At 35.4% G+C, this 14,355-nt stretch overlaps 1 long non-coding RNA gene across 1 annotated transcript in view; it reads left to right on the plus strand.

Moving 5' to 3' along the window:
* LOC111509400 (uncharacterized) overlaps positions 1–14,355 on the plus strand; it is a 366,192-nt gene that overhangs the window by 225,940 nt on the left and 125,897 nt on the right. The window lies entirely within an intron of this gene.

A 14,355-nucleotide genomic window follows, 5' to 3' on the forward strand; every position in this document is an offset into this window, starting at 1 on the left:
GATGAGTTTCTGAACCTCCCGATACCAAAGGAATATACAGGTCATTGTTTCAGAAGGTGTTCTGCTTCTTTGCTAGCAGAATCGGGAGCAAATATAACGGATATTAAGAAGCATGGATAAATCTATTTATTATAAAAAGGTTATTGCTGAAACAATAATTCCAGCGTTACAGCATCGTCCTCTTCACGTCAAGTTTTGAATGTAAATGTCCATGAAATTGTCAACACAGGTAGTTCAAATATATTACAAGGCTCTTCAATATCCCAAGGTATTAATATCAGTAGTTGTTCTAATTATACTTTCCATATTGATGTTCAGAAATAATAATAATAATGTAATCAAATCTAGGAAATGAACTCTAAACGTTCAAGCCAGTCTCGAATATACCTACACAGTAGGTGAAATAGACTGTCGCCTATCAGAAAACAACTACTCCTCTGGCTACTTCCTCAGGCACCAAATGTGAACAACGTCCAACGCGCTTTCGGGGATATTACAAGCTACCCTTCGGACGTGGACCTTGCCAGGATGACAAGGTCATCTGCATAAGCTTGTAGATCAACTTTTTTTCTGTCGAGGGCATCAAGCAGACTATCAATCAGGAGTGACCACAGAAGGGGAGATAGTACCCCACCTTGAGGGCAGCCCCTGGTGACCCTGAACCTAATGGCACACTTTGAAGAGTCGTATTTACAGTTCTGTTTACTAGCATGGCATAGATCCAGCCAGTTATGGTCGATTCTATACCCTTCCTAGCCAGAAACAATCCTATAGAATTGTCAAATGCTTCTTCAATATCAAGAAATACAGCAACCGCAATATTTTTGTTGTCAAGGGATTGTAAGATTTTCTCAACGAGGTTGTTGAATGATAAATCTGTAGATTTGCCGGTTTGATAAGCATACTGGTGGTTATTCAGGGGAGATGCATATAATGCTACCTTCCTGATGTGTCCGTCCAGTATCCTCTCAAGCCCTTCCAACAGGAAGGATGTGAGGCTGATTGGTCGTACCGATTTAGGTTGTCTCGGATCTTGGAATATTATTTTCATTTACATTAGTTGATAAAAATCCTATTTTGAAATGCCATGTGAACACACTAAATATTTTCCGTCTCTCAACTTCTATCTTTTTCTGTCGTGTGTAGTATGTGAAATGGAAAAATTGGTTTATTTCTGATTGGCAATAAACGTCAACTTATCGATCATAGAAGTGACATTTTCAATGCCTAGGCGATAAGAACAGCTTTTATTTTTTTCAACTCTAGTACTAATGATCAGATAAAAACACAAAACATACCTAACGAACATAACACAGAATATGACAAAAATTTGAGTAGATGAAATTCTATAATATTGATGATTGTTGTGAACATTCATGACGATGTGCGAACAATTTTCCAACATTACTTCCAGATTGGTATAATTTAAAATCAAAGTGTTTTCAAATATTTCTCAAATGACCAAATTTTATATCGATCAAAAATATGAAGATTATAGAATATACATACTTTGGGTTGGCTATTCTTTTCTGGCGTTACTATTGGGTTGGCATAAAATTAAACGTAAAAAATAATGTGATATCAAAATAAGCTTTAGTCATTGCGAACACGATGATATAGAAGTTTTCAGTGGAGTTTCAGCCTGAATGACGGTTGGCAAGCTTCATAAAGCAAAATTTTGATGCGAGTAATAATGTGCCACAAAGAGGTCTGAGCGAACTCTCTCTTACGATGCCAGTATTGCACCTGCAGCTGCGTCACTCGGATGCTATCTGTTCGTATAGCTGAGGATAGCAATATACTAATAAATCCTTGGAGTAACTGCTGTTGAACTAGAGAATGAACACTAGTAACAAAAGAGCTTGTTTTGATTCGAATATGAAATATCATCCGTGTATGATTTGCATGTCTTCTTGAATGTACTTCTCTGATATTAATTGTTCTTTTTGTCTTTGATAAATTTTCCACAATCAAATCATCATAAATACGTTCATCAAACCTCATGTTCCCCATTCACCAAAATCGACCAACTTTTAGATTACTGTGAATATAAATTATGAAAGATACCGAAATTTCAATGCAAAGTGTCGAAAATCCCGAATACACAACAAACGCAATATCATCTGCAGTTATTGGAAACATAAGTTTGATTTCAAATGAGCCAAAAATACAGTATTCAACACCGAATATGGGCTTCTTGTTGCCTTAGGAAATGGATATTTTGTATTCCTATCACAAGACCAAATATTCGTTTTGAAATCTATTATATACAGAATATAAACCTGATCTTTCGATACACAGAAGTAATTTTCAATTCCAAGTTATTCTTCATGGTGGTTTTCATTTTCAGATTGGAATTTATTCTCCAGAAATAGATTCAATCAATGAAGTATAGTCTATTCAGAAATGAGAGAGACTACAGCAGTATATTCATATATATATATATATATATATATATATATATATATATATATATATATATATATAATGATTTCAATTCAATTCAGGAGGCACCGGTAGACAGCTGTTTCAGCCTATTGGGCATCGTCAGTACCAGGCAGGCGGTCCTCAATTGAAGACAAAAATGTGAAAAACCAGAAAAGTACTTGATAAAAATAGCTGCGTAAACGCAAGCGAAACATAAGTGGAACCACCTATTGGTGTGACACCCAAGTCACCAATGCTAATAGGAAAATCCGAGATTGTAGAATGGAGGAGAAACTATTTGAGAGAAATAAAAAAAGCCAAAGAACTGAATGAATTATTTTTATATTTGGATGAAACATGGGTCAATCAAGGTTATACCATTTCGAAGGTTGGACAAGACCAGAACATCAAAAATGAAAGACAAGCCTTCGTGGAAGGTTGGTCCAATGGTTCAAAAATTTCAGTTGGAAAAGGTCATCATCTGATCATGACTCACATAGGCAGCAGTAAGGGATTCGTGAAGGATGGAATGATGTTATTTGAATTGAAGAAAAATGAGGATTATCATCAAGAAATGGGTGCCACAGTATTCGAAGAATGTTTTATGAATATACCTGTGAAACTCCCGCAGAGATCCGTAGTAGTAATGGAAAACGCAAGTTATCACAGTAGACGAGACGACAAGACGGAGCTTCTTAATTCGGCCAAATGTCATAAGTCAAAATTCGTCAGGGATGCCATCGATGGGATGGCGAAGACTGAAGGAATGTCGGTTTTATTGCCGCCTTATTACTGTGAATTGAATCCAATAGAGTTTGGGCTTAAGTTGAAGGATTCATCGCAAGGAATAACAGGACCTTCAAACTGTGTTGAGTAAAGAAATGCCTATTCAGACCAAGAAGCTTGTGAAAAATGTTTCTACAAAACAATCAGAATCGAAGCAGAGATGTGGGATCTGGCCGATTGTATAGACTCATTATTACAAAAATAATTCTAATTGTCATTAATCCTAATTGAACTGTGATTCATGAGATGTTTTTCAGATCAAAAATCATCCAAATATCTCATTAAATGTACATATTTCCATTGAAGCTATAAAATTATTTCTGAATGAACTATAAAATGAAGTGAAAAATATGAATCTTCAGTGTCAATTACAAGAATATCAAATTGATTTACATCAAAAGACGAATCATAACTACAAATTATAATGTTTTCATTTAAATAGGTTGGATAAAGAAAATGAATAGTCTTCAAAATGTCACCAGATGTTACATAGTTATTTTTATTTGCAAAATTTTATAAATTCAAATTACTAAGAGATTAGATTTCATTTTGTAAAAGTTAATTTATCAAATGCAGAATTTTTTTCCTTTTTTACATTTGTAGGTATTTATTTTTGAATTTTAAATTCTGATTATGATTTATATATCGGTAGAAAGTAACAATCCTAAATAAAAAACTTTCAAATATAAATTTTCCGTCTCAAAATGAAATATTTAAACAAAATTAGTTTTTACCATATTTAAATCATCTTCTCATCATACAAAACACATAATTGAAAAATTCATATTGAAATTTTTTCACTCTCAGACAACACCGAATACACTATAGTGTGTATTGACTAGTGTGTATTAACTAGTGTGTATAGACTATAGTATAGCTTGTTGCTTCTATGCTTTCAAATGGCAAATACCAAGTTGATATCAATCTATCACTGCTCTATTTGAGATATAGAATGAAAAACTAATTTCACAAAAAGCAATTCATTAGTGATAGTTCAACTTGTTCCAGAGCTGTAAGAATATAGCACAGAGAACTATCCTCAAACTTCAAGTAGGTACTTTTGTATTGTGAATGTGTACGATATATCGGTAAAATTGTATGTTTTCGATACTTTTTGAGCTCATTTGAATGAAACTATGAATAATATAATAAGTAAAAGCGTTCACATACTGAATTTTCAGTCATTAAATGAATATTTTGAAATGAAGGAATTTTGAGTGAAAATCGTTCTCAATGTTCGTAAATTATCTTGTTTATCCAATACTTAAACTCACAGCATTCAGAATACTACACATAAAAGTTGTGTATTTCAAGGAATGTGAAAATTTCACTTTGATTATATGAAATCATTCAAATTCACTATAGTTTCCACGATTGACAGTCAGCCATTAACGTTTAAATTATTCAATAGGTAAATTTTATAGCTCTCCACTTTACTCATTTTGAATGCAGCAGATGAATCACGTCCATTGATCATACGGTTATCTAGTACAGTGACAAAAATTGGCAACACCTCAAAGTGAAATTTCGTAAAGACTTCAATCAAATAGCAAAGTGGGTGAAACAAATATTCAACTTGACTTCTGAAAAGAAAAATTAGGTTTATTAGGATGTATATCACTCGTCTACCAAGTTATAACATTTTGCAAGTTCAATACTAACTACGTTGAATTCTGCCATTTGTTAGGTTAGATTAGTATCCTTTGTACTGAGTAACCTTTCAATAAAAGCATTTATTATTATTTATACATTGATATCCATCCAGAAGAGGACGCTACTATCAACTGCGTTTTTGAAAAATTGGGATCAACGATTTATCATTTTCAGCCGTCTTAGACTCCAACAAAAAAATCACATTGCATTTTTAGAAAGATTGATAATCCATGCAGCGTTTGAATTCCAAAAAAAATTTGAGTAAAAAATGGAGATTACAACTCACATTTTTGAAACATCATGCAAAGTATCATTGTATATCCATGCTTTGAAATCTTTTACGGACTGAGAAGTCGTATTTTATCGCTCTTGGCAAGCAGGGTACTAGGAATGTTTTCTGAGCATGGAAGAAAGTTTATGAAGCTGAATAAATGAAGCCTTGCTCTTGAGGAAACTGTAACTGCCCAACACCACTGGTTGCTCAACATGTCATAGATAATGATCACTGAATAAGTGAAGAAGCTCAAAATTTTTTGAGACCGGTACATAACAATAAGTCTTCAGATACCTTCGAAAGTTTTGAAATCGAAAAATATGGAATGAAATCTATGAACATTGATAAAAGTACAATTTCTAATAGGTTATTGGTTTCACTAGTAAACAATTACAGTTTGAGGAAAAAGAGTCGGGTGGTAAGTAATAATATAACAATAACAAAATACGTGGCAGTAATCATTTGACCCTTTTTATGCAATGTAATGATCGTGCAGATGCATATAGAAACATTGACATAGCTTGTACAGAATAGTTTTGGTCATCTCCTGATGAATATGCTAACCTGATTAGCGAAACGTGCCTGAAGAGACAGCATTTTTGTTTTGGTGGGTGATAAATTCTTTTCAACACATTAATTTCATATCAGAGGTTCCGAATTCCAGATATATATTGATTGTATGAAAGATAGGGAGTCTATTGTAATTATCGGTTCTTCCATTTAGTCACATTAAATTCGAATGTCAATCGATATTTCAATAATACCCTATTGGATTATTATCGAAGTTAGACTGTGAGCCAACTCTCATAATAGAGATCAATCTGTCCAGTATCAAATTACTGAATTTGCCTAATGGGATTGAAACTCTAGTTAGAAATTATGTGTTGGAACTTTGGCATCATCGGGATTCATTCTCATTGCAGTAAGTTTGGATCTGTTAACTGAATAGTATCATATATACAAATTATTTTTCAACAACAATGTTTCTTAGAATTGTTTGACACAAACATTTTTGCGTTGATGATGAATACCTACTCATTCAAACTTGATTGAACGTGTTTCCGTTGCTGTATTTATTTTTCAAAATAAATAATTGAGTAGTGATCTAATTTTCAAGTAATTTACCATATTGAAACCGCTGGTAATAATGTAACAAGAAATTGAATGGACAAGTGATACCAACTTTCGTTAAAAATCTTTCGGGTAACTTGAATGAAAATTTAAAAAAACAGTCTCAATTCCAAAGTCATAACCATACATTCTCTCTCAAATCAAGAATATGAATCATCCTCTATGGAAATCAATGGAAAATTGTGTTGGTGTAGATTCCAACATTGATTAGAAACTATATGTGGAGATTATATTGATTATCAGTTGTATGAGTGGATTCATTCGCAACTTCCACCTTGCGAGAGGTTGAGATTAACCAGTTTAAACTCGACCAAATGATGTCTACTTTCTATCGAAGCTAATTAGTTCATTTGGTAAATGCTCTGAAACTCTGTCAAATACTAAAATGTAATTCAGTCCGCGGCTAGACATGCACAAATTATTGAATAACTGAATTTGCTCTGCTGTTTCATCAGCTTGTAAATGAGACGGTATGTCTTCCGACAGTACAAGTTTGTTTATATGATGATTCAGTGAGTAGGTCTATTAGACACAGTCTGGTAACATACCTGCTCCGGAGGACGTATGATTATATGCATTGGAATGAACCACTCCTGTCAGAAATTTTAAACTGTAGGTACAAGCAATCAAGATTTTCAGTGTTTGGCAAAATTTCAAACAATACCAATGGCAGGTTCTGTTCTGATGAAAGCGCTTGTAGCGCCGTTCATTGCAAGGGAGTCAGCAGCATCATGTCATTATTATTGAGTGTACGTATTCTTGAATTAATAAAAAGAGAAGAATAGTCCATTTAATATAATATAAATTGATTTGAAATCCCTGAAAGAATCTGTAAAAAATTTAAAAGATTAACCGAAAAATAACAATTTTTACTAAACAAAAAACTGAAATTACAAAGAAATAACATACAATCAACCACCAAAAAAAAACCCAGTTATCACCCAAAGACAATTGTAAATATTAACTATTGAAACGTCGTGACGTAACTTGGTTTGGAATCTTTCAATTTTTAATTTTCATTTCTTGTTAATAATATTTTTTAATTCTTTAATTTTCAGCCTGTATCAATAATTCAATGTTTTGGTTGTTGTTGCTTGTATGTTATTTCTTTGTTATTTCAGTTTTTTGTTCAATAAAAATTGTTATTTTTCGGTTAATCTTTTTAATTTTTTACAGATTCTATCATATTCTTTCATATCAATTTATATTATATTAGACAATGGAAGTCCGAACTGATGAAATACATCACGAAACATTGTCAACCACCTTCAAACATATGCTGTCAATATTATACTGCTAATATTTCATCACTGCCGATATAGAAAACAAACAACTAGTTCAAAGTGTATTATAAAATGTTGACCGTCTTTGGAGATATACCGAATTGAAATTTTGTACCTAAACTGTGAAACTAGTTGGTAGTTAGGTACTCGATAGAAGTACAGACAGAGGCGTATCTATTGCAATTTGTACATAAAGTTTTGAATTATCAATAACATTTGACAACTTACAGATATGGCAAACTAAAAATTGCATGAATTTTTCATTTCGAACCTTAAATTCCTTAACCAACTTAGAGAGTTTGGTTTGTGAGCAAGAATTCAGTGGTATTAATTTACGTTGGAAAATTGTTTCTGGTTTATTTTCGGGAATGATTCAATTTAAAGATTCGCATACTTCAGAAATTCGTAGAAAACTGATGTAAATAATCAGTATACTTGGGGTTACTATCACTGTTCGAAAAATGGATGGACAATCCAACAATTAGAAGAAACAATTCAAGGGTTAACCCCAACAATGAGTATTTCAATGTGAATTAATATAGGTATTATTCGAGAGGAAAGTGTTTTAGTTAACTTTTTGGGAATACATTTTGACTTTCTATCAAAAAGTTTAAATCTCACTGCCGGAAAAACTGTGTTGAAGATTTTGTCTGTAGATTTTTATGTCGAATGTTACGTCTATGTATGCGGTAGACTTTATCAAATGCGATAAATCAGCGGACGAAATATTCTGTTTGTACTCAAAGCATGTAGTAACTGCTGTATTTGTTTGATTCTCCGGTTTTATGTCATTGGTGGTGGGCGTAGCTTCGTTTCTAATGCCTGAATTCAATGATCTGATTCGAGAGCGATTCATTTCAGGTAGCCAGATTGTGTTAATGTCAATTCTCTCTTTCTCTGGATTAAATCTTTTTTTGAATTTCCATGGCCTCCCTATATAGTCTTATGTATTGAGAATGGAATTTACTGAAAAACAAAACAAAAAGAAAAATATCTAGAAAAACTCCTTGCAGGAATATATACATAATACAGAGAAATTTTCTTCAGTTATAAAACGGAAATTCACTCAAAATATTTACCGTCTAGTAGAAATATCAAATCACGAAGAACTTCATTTTTTCCAGTCAGTCTGTACGCTGAAAATCCTCAAAAAATCTCAGAATATTTTCTTCGATACTTTTTCATTTTTCTTCTATCTCGTCATTACTTGAATTGATATAAACTTCGTATAATTCGATAGTGAAGTTTTCTTTTCTATTCGGTGCTTGTAGAAATATAATTTGTAGCCATTGCAAAGAATAATTGAATATGATGTGTTGGGATTCACACGTTATAAGTTATCACATCGTTAATCCTAAGCTCGCAAAAATTTCGACTTCTGAGGGTTGTCGTTCGTAGGGGTGCGACAGCTGGTTAACGGAAAAACAGATTTTAAAACAGATTTCAAACGACAATGAGAAGTACATTCGAAAAACTAAACAACTAGAAGCTTCCATTGAAAAAATTACAGTCTATGATCCATAGTTTCCAATAACTATCAGACGACTGTTATAATTTTTTGAAATTAGAAGAAACACAAGAATTAGATTTTTTTCAGCGGTTGAATTATTTCAACACAACAATTTCGAAAGGGATATTTATAGAATATTGAATTGTTAAGTAATTGAATGTGATACTTCACAATTCACATAGCATTAACAAAGCACAGCACAAAACAGCCGTTTCGACACACTGTGTATTCTTCTGAGCGAGTTATACACTTGTATAACTGTATGACACAGTGTTAGCATTAAATGTTGGTGGTGTGTGAATTTTGAAGTATTATTTTCACCCTACCCGTTCGGTTGAAGTGAATTCGCATATTCGCACCGAAACTGTAGAAAATTGTTGAGCAATGTTTATATCAAAAACAAACACTGCTGTTCGTTTTAGATTTATCCTACAGGGCCTTCATTGAGAGCTACTCTTTTTTCTATTTTTCACCGTGAATTTCTTATCTCTTTATTGAGATGAAACATTTCCTTCTTCAGAAATTCTATAATTACGGTTTGAAACTTTCAATCCTTATTTAAATTTTTCATTTCATAAACTTCAATATTAAGATCCTTCAACATGAAGTATTTTCGTTTTCAGAAATTCCTTAATTCTATTTTTCAATTTCATAAGTGCGTAAGTAAGTAAGTTAGGGTTTTTGCCACTGATTCACAAAGTAGTTCTGATAGACCCCCAAGGATCCACGAGAGACTCGACGGGGGTCTACGTTGGCGTTTAGTGGTATAGCAAACCTGTAGTGTTCTACACTTCAGTTTTGAATTTCTCCGTTTGATTGTCATGTCCTATTTCACCCGATGAAGACCATTATTATTATTATAATTTTATTACCGTATTACCACTCCCCACACTGTGGGGTAAGTGATCATTGGGCCCGAAAATCATGTGCCCTGAGCAAGCGTAGTAAGCCAAGGCATCTGCCCGGCTGAGATTTCTGCCTTAGTAAGGCAAGCCGGTATGATTTTGAAATTCGAGAGTAGAGAGATCATCATTCCACCAATGACTCCAATATAATCAGAACAACCATCTTGACAGAGTGGTCTGGATAGAGTCTGCGGAGTTCGAAGAGGAAATCTCGATATCTTATCCGTTTTTCCTCCTCTCTTCGGACTATATTCGTCTCGCCAGGAGCTGAAAACTCCACGACAAATATCGTCTTGCTCTGGTGGTCGAGAACGACTACATCAGGCTGTATGAGCCTGAGGGTGGATTCAATATCCCTCGTAAGGCAACACTGAAATGTAATTATTATACTCTAATTTTTATATACCCCACGTAATCATAAGTGAGAGATACCACCCACTTAACTTTTATATATCTGAAGTACATACTCAAATTATGTTTTTTTTGTCAGTGGATAGGAAATCTTCAAAAAGACTAGGGTAGTTCCGTAGTGGTGGATTTTCACCACCTAAAACCTCTCCTCACTGAGCTCCAAGTACTGAGACCGCTTTCGCATTACTTCGGTACTTGGGCTGCTGTCTCATTATTAATGCTTTTTATAACCATTTATGTGTCTTCTCTCGACATATTTGACATATCTATATATACATTTTTTTTATCACCTATCCTCCACTTCTTTGGTTTCGATGATAGATCGTACTGTGTTATAGGCATCATGTTCTCTGCGCAGAAAATTCTTCCCGTTTTGCGTAAAAATGCAGTTCTTGGGTCTTGCCTTCTTGTACAGATAAAAAGTGTATGCTCTACGTCGTCCTCTGCTTGACAGTACGGACAATTTGCGATTCAGCTCTCCTGCAAACATGGAGGTATTTGCGGAAACAACCATGTCCCGAAAGTGCCTGGGAAAGGAAATAATCCACTTCAACGAAAGGTCTATTGATCCAGACCTCTAAATCAGGTATTAAGGAGTATGTCCATCTTCCATAAGTTCCTCCTTCCCATTTTGTTGCCAGCTGTGCATTAGATTACCTCTTGCAATCGATTTCTGTACGCCTGAATATCCGTCTTTTCTCTCGCTAGCTTGCAGTTCTATTGGAGGAATTGCCGCTATGACGCCAGCCGCCTCTACGGATATTGTCCGGTATGCGCTGCATATCCTTATCGCCAGTTTTCTCTGTATTTGGGTGACTTTTAGTAGTAGCTTTTCATTAGTGAGGGCTATGTACCAGCAAGGTGAACCGTACAGCATCTGGGAGTGCACCACGCTGGATATGATTAATCGTTTCGATGCCCTGGAGCCACCTATATTCGGCATTAACTTTGATAGTGCAGCCACGGTTCTGTCGGCTTTGACTACAATTTGGCTTATATGTTCAGCGAAGGTGAGCTGTGTGTCTAGTCATATACCCAGATATTTCACAGCTTTGCTAAGTTCAATCGCTGTTCCTTGGATATCAAAACTTATTAGTTTCAGTTTCCTTCTCTTAGAGAGAAGGGCAGCTTCTGTCTTGCCAATTCCAAGCGCAGATGGTGGATTTTTTCTGAGATACGGATCAGTCCTCTGTTCGTCTTCTGTTTTTGCTGTGACTATCGCAACATCAGCCGCAAAACCGATAAGTTTTATTCCGTTAGGCATTACCGATTTCAGAAAGTCGTCATATAAAATGTTCCATAGAGTGGGGCCCAGCACCGATCCCTGGGGTATACCACTATTTATTTTAATAGATTTGACACTTCCTTCACTCTCCAGTATTACCTCCCTTTCCGACAAGTATGAGAAGATAATACTTATTAGGCTCTCCGATATCCCTCTGTCTTTCAGTTTGTTCAGAATCAACTGCCACGATGCATTATTGAAGGCATTCCTGATGTCCAGCGTTATCACAACGCAGAGAAGTCCTTGGGCCATGGCTTCCCTTGCACAGAGTATCACTTCATTAACTGCGTCCATGGTTTGCCGTTGCTTTCGGAAACCATATTGATTAGCTGATAGTCCCCCGGTTTGTTCCAGTTCTCCGTTGATGCGCTCGAGTAGCAAATGTTCATAGAACTTGCCTTCTATATCCAGTAGGCAAATTGGTCTATGTGAAGAAGGATTTTCCATTGATTTGTCACCTTTCCTCATCAGAGTAAGCCTAGCTTTTTTCCATTCTACGAGGAATTTTGCATGATCTGCTAGATCATTGTAGACTTCAAGCACGTTCTCGGGTTTTTCAGCGACTAACATCTTCATTACTTCTGATGGTATTTCTCCTGGTCCAGGAGATTTATTACTTTTTAATTTTCTGTCGGCAGCTTTTGCCTCTTCGACTGTGAAGTGTGGAAGTCTACCACTGAATGCAAATGAATGTTACCCCCTCATGAGTCGGAAAGAAGTGATTGGTCACCTTCTCCATTGCGTCCATTGTGAGAGTAATTTGAGGAGGAAACTCCGATATTCCCCTCATTGCAATTTTATAGCCGTCCCCTCAGATATCTCTATCAATGAAGCCACGTGATGTTATCCAGTAATCCTGTTTTGCTTTCTTAATTCTATTTCTGATACACTTTTTACTTCCTTTGTAGGATTCCCACAGAATCTCCCTTGCCGCTAGTGAGGTTGTTCTAGAGTTCCTCGTTTATTCTCTTCGCTTCTTAAGGCATTCTTTTCGAAGGCTAGCAATTTCGTGATTCCACCAGTAGACAGGTTTCTTGCAGATTCCTTTCCTGGTTATTGGCATAACCTTGTCACATATCTGTACCAGGTTTTTTGAGAATGAATTTCTGATGCCTCCGATCTTTTTCTCTTTGAGTTCCCGTCTGGTGGCCTTCCAGATTGCATAGAAGGCAGTGTGGTTCGTTCGTTCGTTCCTTATGACCTTCCTGCCCACATTTCATACAAAGTTGTTCCCTATTCGGCCCAGTGCACTACTCCTTCAGATGTCCACTCCCCCAACACCTGAAACATCGATTATCATTTTTTCTCTTAGAGAATCTACAGGTAGTCCAATCAATTTTTGCTGATTTAGCCTTCAGTAGTTTTCAGCGTCATTTTCGTGTAATATGATTGTAGCGTTTTGCTTATTGCCATAGGCTGGTCGAATCGCTCTCACTTCAAACTCTTCTGTTTTTTTGAATAATCTTTGAAATTACTTCACGAATTTCAACCTCGGTCACCACCTCATCCATACCCCTAACATGGATAGTCTTGTTGTTTTTGAGTAGGTGAGTCGTGGCGTCCGGTACTTTTTCTTCCAGTTTCTTTTTAAGTGCTTCAGCGTTGCTCCATCCATTCTGAACTGTTAGGATGACTTCATTTTTTCTACTCGTCCTGATTTGCTTGATTCCAGCACCCACTTCGTTGGGGTCGACTGTCTTTTTTATTTTTCGAAGCAGATCAGCGTATGATTTTTCTTCCATATGTACCACCAATAAGGTATCCTGTCTGGGTTTTCTTGTCTGCTGGTTCTGTTCATTACTTGTTTGGGTGTTACTCATATATTGTTTTTCCATCATCTCTCCTTTGTTTTTGCCTATTCGCTGTTCTGGTCTTGAGATAACGGGTGTGAACAAAAAGGCCCACATACGATTTATTACTAGTCCAAGGAGACCATCTGTCTCAGGAATGACGAGCTTGTTTAGGTTTTGTCTTGATGCGTGTTCCTTTATATTCGCTAGAGAATGAAAAAGTAGCTTGTCTGACTTATTATTTGCTACAATGTCTCGCTCAAAGATTGGGTAATACACCCATCTTGTTGTATGATTGAGATTTCCATCATTATCTGGAAATTCCAGTGACTGACGCATCATAGCTATTTCACCAACCTTCTTATTCTGATGGACCAATCCCTCTCTGTCTCCGAACTTCTTTATTATTCCATTTATAGTTTTATCTTTGGAGTCTATGTTGCTAGTACGTAACAAGATAATACCAGATTCATTTGGGGCATCCGTGGTCTGTAAATTTTCGGTAAATTCTCAGATGATCTGAAATTGTTAAGAAATAATATGCACAGCCTCAAACAAATAGCAGACATAACCAAGACCCCAAATGGTTTCACAGCGTACAAACAGGTCAAAAAAGAATATGGTATGGCGTATGGCGTATGATGAATACATTTCTTCGTCCAATAATAAATCTGAAGCTTGCTGGAAAATAATAAATTTCGAGAGAAATAAATACGATTTGAAACCAACAATCGAAGTATCATCTGATGAGATGAACAACTTTTTCAGTAACATTGCTGATAATATCATTAATTCTCTCCCGTATGTTGCAAACGAGGAGCTTTTAAGTTTTGAAAAATTTCCTGCTCCGTGTAAGTCATTTTTCTTCCGACCCGTGCATGAGATAGAAGTTTTGGAAGC

This window comes from Leptinotarsa decemlineata, unplaced genomic scaffold, assembly GCF_025532065.1.
Source record: "Leptinotarsa decemlineata unplaced genomic scaffold, Ldec_3_MD MMD2_tig00002159_RagTag_RagTag, whole genome shotgun sequence".
NCBI lineage: Eukaryota > Metazoa > Arthropoda > Insecta > Coleoptera > Chrysomelidae > Leptinotarsa > Leptinotarsa decemlineata.